The 17,517-nt window shown below is 42.0% G+C and overlaps 1 protein-coding gene across 1 annotated transcript in view; it reads right to left on the bottom strand.

Annotated features, from left to right (window-relative positions):
• The window catches only part of IL1RAPL1 (interleukin 1 receptor accessory protein like 1), a 1,273,168-nt gene that overhangs the window by 451,983 nt on the left and 803,668 nt on the right, over positions 1 to 17,517 (bottom strand). The window lies entirely within an intron of this gene.

Genomic DNA, 17,517 nt, shown 5'->3' with positions numbered 1-17,517 from the left:
ATCTTGCTGTTGTAACCATAGTCATATAATAAGAGTCTGATGGGAATTTCCTCTATCCCAAATATTTTCTTGCCATCCATTCTGAATAAGTTGCTGAAATACTGTTGTAAAGTCATATCTGTGTTCTTCTTTTTTACAAAATGCACTGGCTCATCTCTTGAGAGTTTTTCCATTGTCACATGGCTGCAGTTAATTCCATAGATTTTCTCTATATCAAGCTCCATCACATCATTCCAGTCCAGAAGATTATCCAAGCCATTGATAACTTTATCTCTAATATCTTCATTAATTTCTTCAGAGATAACGTTAAATTCCAAACAGTAGATTTTATTTCTAAAATCCATAAACTCCAGATCTTTTTCCAATTCCACATTTGTTCCAATCTCCAGGGCTTGTATCTTCCCTTTATTTTTTCTTTTCTCATCTCTGATCTCATTCTCCTCTCTCACAGGATCCCCTATTTCTTTAAGCTCCTGCGTCATTTTGCTCAGTTCAATTTTCAGCTCCTTACTACCCTGTCGCAGGGTTTGTTTCGTTATCTCAATCTCATCCATTATTTTCTGAAACATAGTTACTTCCAGATTCTCAGCCACTTTCTTGATTGCCATTTTTAAAACCACGAAAACAAAGCAAAACAAAAATAAAGAAGAACCACTTCTTATTTCAGCAACAATTGGGTTAATATTCCAGGCTTGATGACATCACAGTATAAACAGAGCAACCTGCCTTATCTCTCTATGTTCAAGAATGCAAAACAAATTTAGTTCCCAGCATCAAAACAGTTAGTGGCGTCGTGAAGAAGCAGATTCGTCAAAATAAAATAGACCAAAAAGAGAATAGTCCCAGACAATATAATATTCCTCGGAGTAGAAATCAGGAATAGAAATCCCTCTTCTGTTTATTATCTTTAGAATACACTTCCAGGACAGCTTTTTGCGACAGAAACAAAGATAAGCTGTTAATTTCGTGAATAACAAAAAAGAGTTATATCTCACCCAGAAGTTGTCCAAAGCCGATCAATCTGACAAATCTCCTTTTGCTGTAACAATTTAAACCAAGTAAAAAAAAATAATAGAAAGAAGGGTGCTTGCCTGTTAGTCCGTTCTCTCTTTAAAGAAAAGATAAACGTATCGCTTAAGCAGATAGAGCTTGTTAGAAAGTCCGTCCGGCATTGTTGGCTGGACCTTATCTCATAAATTAATGAAATCCAGATGAGGAGGATTCTTCACAGATCCCAGTTACAACCTGATGGAGAGTTATTTATTTCTTTGTTTGGGACTTTGGTTCAATACTCAGTTTTCACATTGATGTATGACTGACAAAGCCAGGTGCAATAATCTAGCAAAGGAATGACTGTACATTTGTATATTGGGAAGGGGGCAGACCTATGGATGTCATGAGCCCTGTGGAAAACTCATAGCAGAGTGGAACGGAGTAGGAAGAAGACTAGGATCCAGGGGAGGGGCCCTGTGGCCTGCAGCAGAAGGGGGGTGGAACTGTGGACTTCAGTAGTCTGCCCAGTGACAACCCAGCCCCCAAGGCTCTGGCTGTGGTAGATGGGCCTGAGTGTGTCCCTCCCATCACCTCACCTTCAGATTCTATCAAGCCTCCATCACCGCCAGAGGTGGAGGAGCATGCAGAGGTGGAGCATGGGGAAGAACTGGCTGAAACATCTTCATGCCCATCTCCAAGGACACATCACCATCTGTTCATGCATGAACAAACTAAGCCTGCTTCCCAGCCCATCCATAAGAGTCCCTGTTTACAAGCCAGTCCCAATTCAGGAAACAGTTCCAACTCAAGTAGTGTGCCTGCCACAAGATTACTTAAGTGGTCTCAAGGGGCACATCCAATTGCTGTGACAATGCCTTTGCTTGAATAGCCATGCCTAGCAATGGCATGTAGAGACCTGTGTAACCTGGATCTATGTACCACTCTAGACTCAAGACTTCTAATCGGTTTACATAAAATATAAAATATGCAAAAGAAATACCAGTAAAATCAGAAGTTAAAAACAAGTTGATCTAACATTATTTTAAAATATAGATAAAATCATCAGTTTTTAAATAATATACATTATAAAATAAAATTACATTTTAAAATACATGTCATATTTACATTTCTGGACAGACTTGCCTAACAATGCAGTTTTAGCAGGCACAAACAACAACAAAGCCACCTGCCCTAATATCAATAGGCAGGGAGTTCCAGAGTGTAACTGCTAACACAGTGAAGGAGCTATTCCTTGCAAGTGCAGAACAAACATTATGTGGCTTTTTTTTCTTGTCTAGTAAACCTTTTATCTATTTATTTTAGATATAACAAAACAACCAAACCAAAAACAAGAAATTAAAAATATTTTTCTGCATATTGAGAATCAACAAAAGTATATAAAAATACAAATGTTTCTCCTAGATACAAAGAAAAAGAATATAGTACAAAAGAATTATTCACCTTTACAAAATCCATACATTGTAGAAAATCTTGGGAACCTTTATATTGCTATCTGCCTCATTAGTGTAGGCAATAAAACTCCACCATTCTCTGACAATGCCTTTTGCAATCTTTATCTTTTGCATAATTTTTTTGATTAATGCTAACTGCCAGATTTTATTGAACCACAAGAGGATGGAGAAGCCCTTCAAGTCCTTCCAAAATCGAGCAATAAGAGACCGGGCTGTAACCAACATAAAATTAATTAACTGGTTATCCTTTAGGTCCAAATTTTCATTCAGAAACAAATTTAGTAGAGCCAGTTCAGGAGTTCTATATATTGTTTGATTTCTGATCTTTTCCATTTATGAAAACACAAAGTCCCAGAACTTCATCACTGCAGGTTCACCTCATATGGGTGAAAGAGTCTTTCTCTTGTGCAACCCCTCCAGCAAAGAGCGGAGACAGTCTTTGAGATATAGGATAACTTTACATACCATTTTTGAACCATCTTTAACCAATTCCTTTGTCGCACACATATAGATTTATATTGAAATTTAATACACATAGATATCCATTCTGCCTCCTTGATTTCAACTTCTCACTCCATTTCCCCACGTTCATGTTAAGCTATCCTCAGAAGCCTCTATGTCCCTCTAAAAGTAGAACATATATTTGGGACACCAAACCACTACCCAAGTCTTCTACTTTCAGTAACAATACTTCAAATGGAGTGAGATCTCTCAGGAATTGTCTTTTGATATTAGGTTACCAAATAAAATTACCAACCTGATATCAAGAGAGACAGGTTATATTTTTATCCTTTAATTGTGTATGCCACAGTTCCCTGGGCAGTGGAGTGGCATCTGCATGTGGCATTTGTAAAAGCGTCAGTTCCACCAGGGCTGGCCCCAGACATGCTGGGGCCCTTGGGCACCAGCCTGCCCTGGCCCCCTCTGCTCCCCTTCCGCAATCCATGGCAGCAGCCGCGGATCACAGGATGAGAGCTTCCGAGCCACCCGCCATCCCCCCGCTTCACCTACCTTTCTCTCTCCTGTTTTTGTGGCTGCGTGCACTGCGAGCGCAGGGTTGCCATCAATCAAGATGGTGGCCAAGGTTTTCCTAAGGGGCTGAAGCCTCTGCCACCATCTTGGTAGGTGAAGCGGGGGGATGGCAGGCGGCTCAGAAGCTCCTGTTCTGCAATCCACAGCTGCTACCGTGGATCGCAGAAGGGGAGTGGAGGGGCTCCTGTAGCCCCAGGGGCCCTTGGTCTAGTGCCCCACTTGGCCACCCTTTAGAACTGGCCCAAGCAGCGCCGGCTCTAGGCATGCCGGGGCCCTTGGGCATCAGCTTGCCCTGGGCCCTGGTGTGTGGGTGCATTTGCGTGTGCGTTCGCATGCACATTCACATGTGCATGCACATTCACATGCACGTTTGTGTGCGTGGGCCCCCCCCACCTACCTGTCTCCTGTCTTTTACTATTGCCATTAACCAAGATGGCAGTCGCGGTTTCCCTAAGGGGATGATGTCTCCGGCTCCATCTTTGTTGATGGCATGCGTGCGTGCTACGCGCATGCATCTCTGCCATCAACTAAGATGGCAGCAGGGGCTTCAGTACTTTAGGGAAACCGTGGCTGCCATCTTCATTAAGGGCAATACTAAAAGGCAGGAGACAGGTAAGTAGGGGGCGTGGAGGGGGCTGCGGATTGCGGCGGATTGCAGAAGGGGAGCAGAGGGGCTGCTGAGGGCCCCCTGTTACCCTGTAGCTCTAAGGGCCCTCGGGCCAGTACCCCACCTGGCCACACGTTAGAACCAGCCCTGGGCCCAAGTTCCACCAATCAAAGCAGTTGAGTGGGCATATATGGGTAAGATGATCCATCAAGTAAACTGGTCCCAAGCTGTTAAGTGACTATATAATAATAGTAACACCTTGAATTTGGCCTGATAACAAACTGGCAGCCAGTGCAGATCTCTGAGCAGAGTGGAATATGCTGAAAGGGTCTTACTCAACATTCTGCCGTAACTTCAGTTTCTGGACCAAGCACAAGGGTAGTTGGAGGGAACTTTATAAACTTTTTTTTTAAAGAGAGAATAAAACATATGTCAGCTACATAGAAGACTGTAATTCCAGTTCTGTTTACCTAGGTTTCTGAAAAGTGCACATAGGGCCAAGAAGTTCTAGGTTGAAAATATGGTGTACAGAATGAAACATGGGTTTTTTTATATCGATCTTAACAGAAGGTCAAAGAAATAGGTCATTAAAGTTCATGTACAATAACGGGATGAAGAACATGGACACATTTGTCTTTTTAAATATATGTTCATGTATTGTGAAACAGCATTAACATTTGACTAAGACAAACATTATATGATCATTTTTGATATAAATGATTCCAGTTCACAGACAACATTAGTGGTATTAAATTCATTTGTGCTTTCCCTATCATCTTTAAGCAGAAGGATTATAGTGTAAGAAATATTTTTATGCGTTATCTACAGGCTCACAGGGAGATGACTATTACAGACCTAATTACATTCACAATGAACTCACAGAAAAGTGGTACAGAGATGAAATTTTCATTAAAACAATTCATATACAGATTCTAAACTGCAGAGTGGGGAGTTTTAAATGATATCAACTGCATTTCAGCAGCAATGAGCATTCTGAACACTTCATATGAGAAGGTATGAACTCAAATGCCTTTTCAGGGAGAAGAATGACAAATGGACATAGAAAGAATGGATTCATCTTCCAAATTAAACTGAGGGTATAACATTTATCATAGGAGTGCTTTCCAAGAAATAACAGTAAACTACATGAGTAGACTGGGCATATATGTCATTATCTTGTTAGTGTTCAGCATCAACACTCCATGGGATGACACCACACACCCACAAGGAAAGCTACTGTATAGAGAACACAATCATACACATAAGTTCATGGTCAAAAGTTCTGTGTATCCCTGTTGAAATCTCTTAAGGCAAAAGACTTCTAAGTGCACTGACTTTTTTTAAAAATTGTGCATTCTCACGGAAGAACAACTCCTTCATGGGTTCCACCGAGCACTGTTGTGTCTTACTACAGAAGCAGTGTTACTACTTTTATGGTCAAATACTCCAGCACTACTGAGTTCAATCAACTTCTCTACAGCTTTGCAGCACTGTGATGCAGAAATATATAGGTTGTGGGCACACTAGTTACTTCAAAAGCAGCAAGAATGTTTTTTTCTGGCTGCGTTTTGAAGTGACTGCCCTGGGCTAGACACACCTCCCTTCCCCACTGCTGGCTTCAGACCTTTCAGGACCACCTACAGCAAAGTGTGGGGCCAATCACTCTCTCTGCCTGAGCCTACAGCAAAGCATTTCCATTTGCCACACCTGGAAGACAAGCAGGTTGATCTACCAATCAGTTGCGAAATCTGCCTGAAGTGAAATTTTTTTAAAACCACACTCAAACTGATTCGACTACAGTTATAGAGTAAAAAGGGCTGGAGTTTGATTGGTATCTGGTATTTTCAGAAAAGATAGGTGTAGATGCACTGGAACTGGCACAACAGTGTGTCTCTACCCACAGACTGCTTTCAGGCAGCAACTTGGTCTTTCTTTAATCCCAAGGTCATGGGAGAGTCAATAGAAAGAGAAGATGAAATGTTTTACTGCTGTATTGCACCAATCTTATGTTTTGTCCTACATTTTCCAGATGGTTTGGCTCAATAAACTGCTGTGAAAGCTTGCACAAACACCTTTGGGGCTGCCCAGTGTCACCCACGAGGGGTTGTGTGGCCCTGGGCTATAGTTGGGGTTGGGAAGTCCTTACCCTTCTTACTCACCTTAAGAGCAGGGCTAAGGTAAGGGGTTAGGATCAAGTCATCCCTTTGCTCTGAACAGCAACTCAACTTTGGTTGAGTTATGGTTGCTCTCACATAATGTTTACTTTCTGCTGAGATCTGAACTCAATATGGCCCTAATTCAACACCATATACTTGTGTCTTGCCTCTTCTTTTCCTACTCTGGGCACAAATAGTCCTTAGTTAAGCACTGGAGTGTTTCAGATTGCTTTGCTGTTCCCACAACACAAGAAACACCACTGTCTACATCTCTGGCACTGGCCAAGTGACCAAGGTACACCATGTAACATAGACTCCATGCTGCTTCTGTGTGTTTGGTCAACTAACACCAGCATCAGACTGTTTTCTTCACTTGGGCTGGGACCACAATGTGGCAGCCTTGATACCTCCCAGCTAAGGATGATGTGCTCTCTATATTCAAACTTACAATATTTTAAAGCAGTCTATCAATTTTTATCACATTTGAGGTTAAGCTCTAGCATTTCTCTCTTCATTTATATGAATAGCACATAACACACTCTTCAAATTTAATAATCTTTTCAGGTTGCTTGATGCACAAATCTGCTTCAGGTGTTTTTTTTAAGCACTAAAAGCTTCCAGTAATTTATTGGACATTTTTCTTATAACTGATACTTGCTAAAGGAATATAAGAAATATATTTATTGTGTAAACATTATTAAATCTATAAAATATTTTGTCTGTTTCAGTTTAAAGGCAGTGAGAACAAATCTACACATTTATATATTAGCTCTCACCACTAAGCATGCTTCTGATATAGCCAAACTACAGGAGGAAGGAATGAGTTTGGCACTTCTAAACGAGCATGGTTTATGCCATGACATATGTTCAAAGTGGTTACAGTGAATGTGCATGAAGGGTATTGCATCACAGCAGAAGGCTCCACCCCAACCTGTGCACATTTGTTTAAAGTCTAAAGAGAGCCTATCTCCATGCCCTTCTACTCTCTTCAGACATTTAAACTAAGGCCTGGTTCACATGGGAGCTAAAGTCCATATTGAATTTGAAGCTTTTCCCTTCGCGATAGAGTTCCTCAGTTCACACAAGTCCGTCCTCCCTACCTTCCAATTTGCTGTGTTGTTCACACACCTTCGCCTTTATTAGTATTGCTGTTTCCTTGTGCCCCCCCCATTTTAAATGTTAACTCCCTCTGGAACATCCCCATTGCTAATCGAGAAGGGGTGGGTTTTTCTATCAATCTCACGCTAAGCCGGGAGACAGTGGGATGTGTGTGTGCAACTGACACCAAATTATTTTTTTTCTGTTGTCAGTTTCATTTCCTCTAGAAAAATCCCTTTTTTTGTGAATAAGGAATGAAATGTTTATAGTGTACAGTGTGTATATTTTTGTGTTTGTGTGTGTTCACGCACACAACCTCTTTGTGAACAAGACCTTAGTTGCAACAGGGCTTCTGCAGGAGCTTTCCCCAGGCTGCGTCCTGGCTGGAAAGTGTTAGATGGGGGGGTCGGGTTGACCCCCCTCTCCTTCCCCTCCAGAAAACCAAGCGGGGCTGCCCTGGCACATCCCACAGCAAGTCCTGCTCTCTGGGCTGCATCTCTTCCCTCCTCCTCGGGCTTTCACGCTGGCTGTAGGGAAGGCACCCTTTGCTGGCTGGCAGGACCACTCGCCGCCACCTCGAAGGGGAGTGGGCGAGGGGCTGCTCACTCACCTGCACCCCGAGCACCGGCCCTAAATACCCACCTGGTCTCTTCCCCACAAACTGGCACCGAGCGAAATGGTTCCTCTTCCTCCTCCTCCCTCCAGCAGAGAGAGGTGTAGGGGAGAGTGGCAGTGCAGTGGCCCTTCTCTTCCCTCACTGCCCCTCACTGCCCCCACCCGGCTTGCCCAGCTCGTAAAGTAAAATAGCAAGTAAATGGAGCCTATAGCTGGTTTAAAGGACCGAGGGAGGGAACTTGCTGGGGGGAAAGTGGGTGAAAGGAATGCTACAGTGACCGGAAGTTTGTTCGTCAGTGGCAGGAAACAAAATGATGTCCATAGACAGTGTAGGGGGGTGGAGAAAGGGAGGCGAACAACCCATGCAGCCAAAAACAGCAGAGAAAAAGAAAACAGCAGATTGGAACTGAAGCAGGTGCAGATTTTCAAGCCAATTTCAGATTTTTAGCACATTGATTTAATCCGGATTTAAAGGCAATAGCAGCTGAACGCACTTGCATTGGCAAAAACATCATGCAAACGGTCCCAATTAAAAGGATCTGCAAAAAGCACCAGATCTGCTTTAAGCCAGAATGTGATCAGGCCCTAAGAATTGTATACCAGGGACAGAGCCCACTGTTTGATGTTCTATTTAACAATGTGCATTCATTGTACCCAGTTCAGTCACTGAATAAGGGCTCAGCTTTATTTTTTATGAAGAGTAGAGACAGTATCCAAGTAATGCATCCCACCAGCACAAGGATTCTGCTTACACAGTGGGCCTCCCCCTCTCCTCTCCCTGCGTGCATACCATACCCTTACTCAATATGTTCTGGAGGGTTGGTGGAATCCTTATGGATTTACAGGGATTTTTCTTTTAATCTTCTAAAATAGCAAAACAATGCCATTTCACTAATGGTAGCAGCAGCTGCCATATTTTAGAGCCCTTTTGTTGACACTGCTACTCCAAGATGGGTAAGAATGGAAGAGCAGATGGGGTGAGTAGATTTCACCCCTGCCCCAAGTGGGGCAAAGATTCTGACTTTCAGTGCATATCATGTGATAATATAATATATGAGAAGCAGAGTGAAATATTATTCATCATTAATTCCTCAACCACCTGTGGAGGGAAATATGCTGGATGAAGCATGCTTTTATGTTATAGTAAATGTATTAGCTTTCAAGGTGCCACAATACACAATGTTTTTTACTGGTATTGCTGGAGTATTCTAAACAAGTACAAATTTTTTAAAGAAAACTCTCCCATTATGATAGCCACAAGTTATTAATTCTCTCAAGAAGTTTGTAACTCAGCAAAAAATAAATGAAATAACTTGCTTCTTAGTTGATAAATTTAAGAGCAGAAATATACTGGGGGGAAATGCATCCATTTGAGTTTGCACTTTGAACTTCCTTAACTTAGAAACAGGATGAAACACTTCTTTTAGACATGGGTGTTGGATATAATTTACGTTTGGAGCTGATTCATGGATTGTACAGTTGCACTGTAGTCTCTATGGACATATTCAGAGTAGCCCATTATGGGGTTGATCATAGGTCTGGATTGAAGCTTGATTTGCTGCTGAATTCTGTTAAAAGCTGAATTAGGTTCAAAATTGGAATTTCCATTAGAATGATGTTCTAAAATAGCTGTAAATCTTCAAAATATTAGTTGAATCTGTAGCACAATACATTAAGCAAGAGCCACATCACTGAGCATTTAGTATCCTTGTAATATCTTTTGATACAAGTAAAACACATGACATTTCACTTCGTATTTACACAAAGCCTATTCAGTCTCTCTCTCTCTCTCTCTCTCTCTCACTCTCTCACTCACTCACTCACACACACACACACACACACACACACACACACACACATACACACATGATGGGGGGAAATCTTGAAAATCAATGGAGAATCTGTGTGCATCCTTACAACCACCCACAAATTATGTTCACAAATCTCCACTGTTCACTCCTCTTTAGGTAATCTGTTTATTTAAACCAATAATCAATATCTCCAGTGATTTCACTAGAGAGAGTCAGGCTGTAGGCTGAAAAAATGACTGATAAGGGGTAACCATCAACCCATCTGAGAAAACCCTCTTGCCCCAAGGGTCTTCAGCAATGAGTTTATGTTTACTGTCCACCAACTGCTTTCAGACATGCTGCCTATTTAATTAACCCTTAAACAGAGATATAGGTTTGGAGTGATATACTCTGATAATTGGATCCCAGATAAAGTCTGACTGCTGCATTTTGGATCAATGGATGATTACAAACTCTTTTTGAATACAGTCTCATGTAGATAACACTGCAGTAGCCCAGTCTTTCACAGATAATTTATACTAATTCTGCCTTCTCTAGGAGAATCAGTTTTATAAATGGAAACTTATAAAGGTACTTCTGGTAACTATTGCCACCTGGGCATCAATAAGCATTGGATCTATGACATATCCCAAGCTGCATACCTATTCCTTCAGAGCTAGTGCAACCTCTCCTAGATTCCTAACACCACCTGTTTTCTCTGCATTAAGTTTTATCTTGTCCATTTTAATTTACTCCTGAGCTTACACCAACCTATCACTTACACCCCTCCCAGGAATTCGATGAGAGAAACAAGAGATAAAGCTGTGTGACACTGCATATTGATGACAACTCAGGCCCAGACTCTAGATGATCTCTCCCAGCTGTATCATGTGGATATTGAGTAGCATCAAAAATAAGACTGTCTCATTTCATGCCGCAGGCTATTCAGGCAACTGGTGGGCTTTCTGGAGGCAACTGGCTGGGCTTTGTAGGAAATAAGATGCTAGACTAGATGGACTTTTGGTGTGATCCAGCAGGGATCTTCTTAAAGCCCAGATCCCAGTATGAGTGCACCTTGGTTAGTGGCCAATTATGTACTGATAAAATAAAGTGTGGATGCCCTTCCCCTGGCATGGAAATGGCTTTTTTGTACAATGTTGCAAGTTTCACCTTCAACTTATGCATAGTTAAACTATGGAATTCATTCCCACAAGAGGCAGTGATCAACACCAACTTGGATGACTTTAAAAGAGGATTGGACAAATTCATGGAAGATAAAACTATCCATGGCTATTAGCCATGATGACTATGCTCTTTCTCCATGGTCAGAGGCAGTATGCTTCTGAACGCCAGCTGATGGAAACCGCAGAAGGGAAGAGTGTTCTGGCATTCATGGCCTGCTTGTGGGTTTCCCATGGGCATCTGGTTGGCCACAGTGAGAACAGGATGGGCCTGTGATGTTTCACTTTTCATGGTTTGTCATAATCAGTAAAGCAGGTAATGTTTGGAAGGGGTCTATATTAGAGTAAATGTGGAATGGGAGAGGGAGTTAGAATGTTGAGGAATGTTATGTGCTGATTGGCAGAGTGAATGGAGGATGGGGAATATATCTGGAAGGTGGTGGTGAGATGGGCAGGACAGGCAGGCTTGTATTTTTATTCTCTGAGGATATTTTGCAAAGAGTAAGGTAAATGAAACCAGTAATCTTTGTCTTGTAGCCACACACTTCCGGAAACTGTATATGAAGTAAACTTGTTTGTATTTGTTACATATCAATGTTAAATAAATAACATTCACTTGTTTTTAACACACACCTGATTCTTGGCCTAGCTGCCAAATAAAACAAGTTTAAATGTGACTAGTGACAAAGCTACACAGATGACTGACATAAAGCAAGTAAGAGCAGAAATGGCTATTAGTAGTGGCAGCGAGATTCTCAGTAGAGATAAGCAGTTACTGGTAACTGAAGAACAACCCATAGCTGGGCTCTTTAGAGACTATAAAATATCCAGAGGGTTTGTGGCTTTTTGTTGCCAAGGCCATTTGTAAGCAAAGGCTGGGGGTGCAGGGTGGGAAGAAATAAGATCTCTAGCAAAAACTTTGCTTAACTCCGTGTGTGGAATTTGGATCTCTACTTATACCAGGCATGGACGTGGGGATTTTGATAGTGTGTTTGGGTAAAAAACTCTAAAGGAAAATTAACTCTTTCCTCCTAAAGAGTGGGTTTTGACAGGGAGAATTACAACAGGGCCTTTAGCTGGATGCAGCAAGGCTGCTCTTATGTTTTTACTACTTCTCAGATCATTGGGATTATACCTGTCCTTGAAGCGTTCTGATTATCTTAACCAGGTGTAAGGAACCTTTTCAATCTGAGGGCTGCATTTGCTTCTGGCAAACTTCTGGGGGCCACATGCTACTGGTGGGTGCAGCCAGAGGCAAAGGTGGGTGGAAAAATTAATGTGATTTCTACCATAGTACACTAGTTTCCACACACACACACACACACATTTCTCTATCATCCATTTAGACAAGCAGGAAGCATTAGAGTGCAAGGACAAAGTCCAGCCAGGCAAAACAGGGCCAGTGAGTGCTAAGGCCTGATGAAAGTTCCAAGAGCTAGACAGAGAGGTATAGAAGGCCACATCTGGCCCCAGGGCCTCAGGTTGTCCACCCCTGATCTTAACTAGATCTTGATTATCTTGCTATAGAATTTTACACCTGGAGTTAAAGGAAAAAGTGGCTACTTTTTACGGTGTGTTGTGATGTCAGAAGGTTTACCCTTGCCCTTCATTGGCACAGCCACTCTATTGGAACAGCTTTCCTTCCTGTCCAGCAAGAACTTTATGTATGTATCTTATTGTGTACTTTATTTGTGTGCAAATAATTAACATCTGTGGCTTAGTTTGTAAGTAATGTGAAGAAGTGAAAAGTTTGATTGGCTGAGACAAACAATACTTTGGAGAAAACATCTGGTGCTTTTCCAGTAAATCATGTCAACCTGTCATGTACACATGGAAACAAAAGATGCAGTGATGCAGAACAGGATCAGTGTGTGCATTTGTTCTTCCTTCTGCTTTTGCTATTTCAGTCGAGGACTATGATAAGAATCGACAGATAGACTAGGCCACAGAAAGATTTCAGATTCATCCTGTGGAACAGTTGTTTCAGCAGGTAAAAGGAAAAGGGAAAAAAACATTTATCAGGTGATCTCTTGAGGTTTGAAAATCTCACTGGAAATCACTTGAAGCTGACAAGCAGAAAAGTGGACACAAACCACAAACACAAAAGCCCTTTCTTAGGCGCACGCACACACACACAGAGGCAATCAGGAAATGTTACCAGTAGCATTTATATACACCTGCCCATGCCAACAGGACTTCAGTATTAATTCCTTCAGAACAATTCATGCATTAATTTACTTTTTGACAAAGCCCTATGAAGCTGAATGGATTTGCTTGGGGAGTGATGAAAGATGCTCCCTTACATGTCTTCCAGCTCTAGTGTGGCAATTCAGGGAGTGCCCTTCTCTTAACTGTGATGTCATCTGGACAAATAACAATTTTGCTAAAATATCAAATAAAACTCTGCCAACAGATGCTTGCTAACAGAACTAGTATGAAGAGTCTAAACAGTTATTTATCAAGGAAACTGAAATATAAAAATAGTGATCTTGGTTTAGAAAAGATGCAAATAGTTGTTTCATGGTTAGCCAACATGGTGACCCCCAAATGTTTTGGAGTATAACTCCCATCAACCCCAGCCAGCATGCTCAATGGCAGGGATGATGACTGTTGTAGTACAGCAATCTTGATGTGGTGCTCCCTGTTCCCTCTAAACTTTTGCTTGCAGCACTGTGTAATTTTGATTTAATCTAAGGAGAGGATTCTTAGGAGACTGGACCTATGAGGTGATTCTCTGATTTAGGCTGCAATCCTAATCCCAGAGTAGACAGTTCTACAAGCACCACATAATATTTGCTCTGCCCAACACTATTTCTACAAGTGCCACATAATTTTTGTTCTACACTTACAAGAAATCAATCCTTTGGTGTGGTAGCACATATACTTTGGAACTCCCTACTCATTGACATATTAGGCAGGTGCCTTCACTGTGTTGTTTTAGGCACCTGCTAAAAATGATTTGTTCCAGGCTTGCACTTTTAGCATGTAATTTTTCCATGTGATTTGAGTAAATAACCTGAAGCTGAATTGTAAGCATTCAGCAAATTGTAAGAATTTATGAGTGTAAATCCCATTGAACTCTGCGAAGTATCAACGTATTCTTTCTTCTGTTTCAAAAATGAGACAGATTCTGTAATAATAATAAAAACACCCTTCAGTTTAAGAACCTACCTATAGCTGATATCTTTCTACTAGGGTTGCCAGGTCAGAAGCATCCTAAACTCTGAGATTTCAGGGGCATCTCCTGATGTCACGGGGCAGGCACTAGTGATGTCACAGAGGTGAGCCCTAATGATGTAATGGGAGCAGGCCCTAGTGATGTCACAGGGCTGGACCCTAGTATTGTCATTACGCATGATACATTAAGCATCAATCACAGTTGCTTGGAGAATACCGTTCAAACAAAAACATTTTTCTGATTAGAAATTAAGACAGAAATCTTAGCTAAATGATGGTGTTCCCAGCTCCAGCTGAGGTGACAGAATCATTCCTTCTCATCTGCTTAGGGAGCCTGGGTAGGAAACATTTCATCTAGCCTACTTGCTTCTGGCAAGAAGGATTTAAGTGCCCTCAGGCCACGCCAGTCACCAGAAGGTCATTGTAGGAAGAAAGGAGCCTTGTGTTGTGGAGATGTTAGATGGGAGTCCCCAGGAGTAAAGATGGATGCCCCTGAAGACTGCAATTATAAACACACTTTCTAAGGGACTAAACCCCATAGAACTCAACAAGACTTACTTCTGAGTAGATATGGTTAGGATTGTGTTGTTGGTAAGGCTTCACTAGGGATTCTCTACAAACATTTCCACATCAAAGCAGGGTTGGCAACCCCCTGCCTGGAATGCCCTGCCCCTACCTTTTAACATGGCTGCTCAAAATTTCTTTACAGACTTGACCCTTCACTGCAGAAAGAGGTTTGGGAATTGATTAAGAGTAATAAGATTATCTACCCTTTGCTGCCTACCCTGTGGGTTACTTTAAACTCATTTTGACACCCAGTCCAATTTCAGTGAGTAATAATTGACAGAGAGAAAACACATATGGTTTGGTCTACCTTCACAGGCAGTAGCTTGGGAACAACAGCAATTGCATCCATTTTTCCCTGTATGTGAATTCTCTTTTAACTCTACTGGACAAGAAACAGTCATGCAACCAACAAAGTGCATAATCAGTGGGTTTAAGGGGGTTGAGCTGAGCACAGGGAACTACTGGTGTTGCTTCTTTGGATGCAAGGGACTGAGGTTACAGGTAAATGAAATGCAAAAAGAAAAAGAAAAAAAGACAGTGATGATTTCCTAAATGCAATACCATATCAACCACAACAAGATTCCAATGAGTAAGGCAGCAACTCAGCATCCCACAACCAGTCAGGATTCCTAACCTAAAATCAAAACTAAAAACCTTCTGACAGCCAGTCAGCCAAGGTCACAGAAATCTTCATGAAGCACAACCTGACCTGGGGCTGCTGTTAGTGCGGAATGCTGTGGCATGATTGCTGACATGAGTGAGACCCTATCAGGACATAATACCTCTGCTCTGAAACCTGTACTGGTTCCCGATGTGCTACTAGGCCAAATTCAAGGTGTGCTTTCCGTGGTATGGGTGCCACATAGTACTTGTAATGTTCTTGGAAGAAATCTCTCGTTTAGTGTGGAAGCACCTATGCTTTGCAACTCCCTGCCTACTGACATTAGGCAGGCACCTTCATTGTACTCTTTTTGGGACCTACTAAAAACATTTTTATTTAGGCAAGCCTATCTATGCATGTAAAACCTATTGTGTTTTTTTATCTGTTTTTAACTCATTGTTGGTTTTATTCTGGATGTTTTAAATACCTTTCTTTAACTGTTTCTGACAATAATTTTATTATTTTAACTCCTTCTGTAAACCACTTTGAGATTTTTTTTCCCAATAAAGCAGTATATGAAAATGGAAATGGACTGCCTTCAAGTCGATCCCAGCTTATGGCGACCCTATGAATAGGGTTTTCATGGAAAGCAGTATTCAGAGGGAGTTTACCCTCTGAGGCTGAGAGGCAGTGACTGGCCCAAGGTCACCCAGTGAGCTTCATGGCTGTGTGGGGATTTGAACCCTGGTCTCCCAGGTCATAGTCCAGTACCTTAACCACTACACCACACTGGCTTTCAAAGCAGTATATACATGTGGTAAATTAAATACATTAATACATTTTGGAGTCACTATGGTTCTTGGGTCTCTTTCCTCTTCAATGAACAAAGGAATTTGCCTTATACAGACTCAGGCCCAGGGCTTGTCCCAAAGGGCAGCCAGGTCGGGCCATGGCTGAGGGCCCCTGGAGCCACAGAGCCCCCTGAGGGGCCTCTCAATTGCAGAGAGGGAGCTTCTTCCACCCCCCCGTCTTGCCTATCTTTTGAGGCTGCATGGACTGCATGTGCAGGACTGCCATTAAGCAAGAAGGCGGCGAAGGTTTGATTGATGGTAGCAATGTGCGCACGTAGCAGACTGCGCTGCTGCAAGACAGGAGAGACGGAGCCAGCAAACGGGCGGGCGGAAGAAGCTCCCTCCCTGCGAGGGGTCTGTGTGCGCGCATGCGTGTGAGTGAGCGTGTGTGTGTCTGCTCAGGCCATTTGATACCATCTAGCTCAGTTCTGATGACACGGACTAACATTGGCTCTTCAGGATTCCAGTCAATAGTCTTTTCCAGATATTGGATTTTGGACCTTTGCATGCAAAGAATGTACCCTACCTCTGAGCTACAGCCCTTCCCCTGTTTAAAAAGTATCTTTAAAAATTGTTCTTTTCAATTCACTAATGAATGCATAGCATACCTAGGGCAGGTCCACATCATTCATTTAAAGTACATTCAACACACATTTGAACAATATGAATCACACCACAGAATCACGGGAATTGTAGTTTGTTAAGGGTGGTGGGAACTATAACTGTGAGGGGGAAACTACACTTCCCAGGATTCTTTGGGGAAAGTCATTTTAAATGTGATTTGGATGTGCTTTAAATGTACTGTGTGAATTTACTTCATGAACTTTAACTGCATGCAAATCATTTTAATTAATTTTTAGAAATGGAAATCAACTACAAAGTTTTCTGGGTGACCATGGGCTACTCACCATCTCTCAGCCTAATCTGCCCCTCAGGGTGAAAACAGAAGAGGGGGACCATGACCACCCCAAGGAAGAAGGACGCACTTAAAATGTAGAGGAAATAATAATGTACAACCATAGTATGAAATCAGATACTTATCCGGACATAGTATGAAGAAATATTTATATACGCATGACTGTCAAAGATGTTTATTATTTTTATAATCTGTAAATATATTTATAGTGCAATCCTAAGCATGTTTACTCAGAAGCAAGTCCCAATGTATTCAATGGGGCCTACTCAAACAGGGAAATGTGCAATGGACTGCAACCTTAAGTGATACCAGCTTTCAATACCATTGACCATGGTATCCTTCTGGGAAGACTGGCTGAGTTGGGAGTAGGAGGGACTGCATGGCAGTTCCGCTCCTACTTGGCGGCTCGGCTCCAGAAGGTGGTGCTTGGGGAACATTGCTCGGCACCCTGGACTCTCCAG

Source organism: Rhineura floridana, chromosome 5 (genome assembly GCF_030035675.1).
Source record: "Rhineura floridana isolate rRhiFlo1 chromosome 5, rRhiFlo1.hap2, whole genome shotgun sequence".
Taxonomy (NCBI): Eukaryota; Metazoa; Chordata; class Lepidosauria; order Squamata; family Rhineuridae; genus Rhineura; species Rhineura floridana.
This window is presented reverse-complemented; position numbering and strand designations above follow the sequence as displayed.